Consider the following 2,339-nt stretch of genomic DNA (forward strand, 5'->3'; position numbering starts at 1 on the left):
ATTTCATGTAAAAATTATATTTGGGGGGAAAAGTTTTATGCACGACCATGCACAAATATCTTGGAAGGGGGATGGAGGTCTAAGGGTGCCCCTTCAACTCCATCCTATGGTTATGTGTAGAGTTGTGTATGCACGACCGTCCTTCTATACAACTTTATGCTAAAATTTATCATATATGTATTAATAACTTTCAAGTTTCAGAAACATTTTTTTCATTTGCATTAAACAACTTTTGAGAATAAGACATGGGTGCATCTTAGTTCACCATTTTGGTGATAACAAGTTGCATCATTTATTAAATGCTATGGATTTGTCATTTCAAAACTAGATGCAATTTATCTTGCACTTAGTTTTGAAACTGAGTATCATATTGGCGGATATGCCATTACATATTAGTCGACGAGACCTAATATAGAGTCGACATGGATTGGTTAATAGATCTAAAAAATGATATTTTCAATAAAATAGTGATTTTTTTATCTTGAATCAATCTGATTTGTCCGTGTAATAGAAATATCATTATTGGTATCGCAAGTGACAAATACGATACCAAATACCATGTTTTATATCATTGATCTCACACATAGGCATGCCATCTTGTGTATACTCGTACATCCTACTCTTAATCCCTAATTTTTTTAAGGGAAAGAGTTTTTCATCCGAATACATGACCTGCCTATGCTAGTGCAGGTCTATCTCTCTCATTTTTCAATATGGGGTAAATATGTTATTTCATAGGAAGAGAAGAGATATATACACAGAGGAGCGCTGACGTAGGCCTCCTTCTTGGACCAAAAATATTTTTCCTTTTTAATATCTTGTTTAGCCAGTCGCCAGACTTGGATTGGACTGAAATTCAACATGTGTTTTACCAAAAATAAAAATGTGATTAGATGACTTTAGGGTCCACTTATACTGCTCCCCACATGTTTGGATAGTCACTTATCCTCTGAAGAATAAAAAAGACATTTAGGGTTAAGAAGGATACTTCAAATTTACTGTCCAATAGGATGAAATATTTATTTGGGAGAAGTGACTTGCAAACCCAATAATGGAAGACCAAAACACTGAGCTAAAGTGAACCAAACAAAACCAGTCAAAGCCAATGGGCCAAAGGATATCGAATATTTGTCTCACTTACACTTGATCTGATTATTACAAATCTTGATTGTCACATGATTATCAATAATGATTATATTTTTTAACATTAGATTAGTGTACAAATTTTGAGAAAATAAACTGAGTCGGGCCCACAATCAAATTACTAATGATATCTTGATTTGGGTTACTTTCCCATTTGTAGACTTTTATATTCCCAAAATCTTGGTGGTTCTCCAAGGATTAAGGCCTATGGTTACATGGTATGGGTTTAGGTATTGGTATTAGTATCGTATCAGTCAATATGTATTAATATTGATAGATCCTGATATTGATACTATCGGTATCGTAATATCATTCAAGGTTAAAATGGTCAAAAAATCGATGATATCGTCATTTTTAGATGTAAAATGGTCTGATCCACTCTGGGCTGTATGACCCATATTGGTATCAACAGAAATTGATATACGACCCTGGTACCGTATACTAAAACCTTGATAGGTGAGTTGGCCCACAACCCTAGGTTTTCTATTAGATTGTATATGGATAATTAAGATTTGATCTGTTTAGCTACTGGATATCCCTAATCAGGTTGGATTCAGATAATAGATAAGCTTATTACTACTGGCCATGTGATATACTTAGTTGGGCATATGTGGTCCATCCCATATAGGAGCCCACACATCTCAATGTTCAAATATTACTTAAAATGAAGTATATTAAATTGTTAGAAACTTATTTGTATTGAAACTTTAAAAAATGTCATTAGAATTATTAGCTAAAAATATCATTAGAATTCTTAGCTAAATTGTATTATTGAAAATTTCGGACTAAGTATTAGAATAAGGGTTTTAAGAATCATTGGATCAGCTTGGAAATTGTTCGATTTAGATCAGAATTGAACCGGTGATCACCAATTTCGATTCTTGATGATTCGATACGAGCGATTCTTGGATAAAAACAATAAACCCGTTGGATTATAACTCGAATATGCTGATTCTAGGCTTTCTAGACCAATTCAAGTTTCCTACCAAAAAAAAAAAAAAAAACCAATTCAAGTTGATTCCACATATTGAAACTACCCCTCCCACTTGGACCCTCAACCAAAACAAACAACAATAGCAATAATAATCATATTGGAAACTATAGTTCGAAACTACAAAAATCCCATAAGAAGTATGTTTGTAGAATCAATTTTGTTCTGTCATAGGAAATGATTTTTTTTTTTTTTTTATTTATTT

Source organism: Macadamia integrifolia, unplaced genomic scaffold (assembly GCF_013358625.1).
Source record: "Macadamia integrifolia cultivar HAES 741 unplaced genomic scaffold, SCU_Mint_v3 scaffold688, whole genome shotgun sequence".
Taxonomy (NCBI): Eukaryota; Viridiplantae; Streptophyta; class Magnoliopsida; order Proteales; family Proteaceae; genus Macadamia; species Macadamia integrifolia.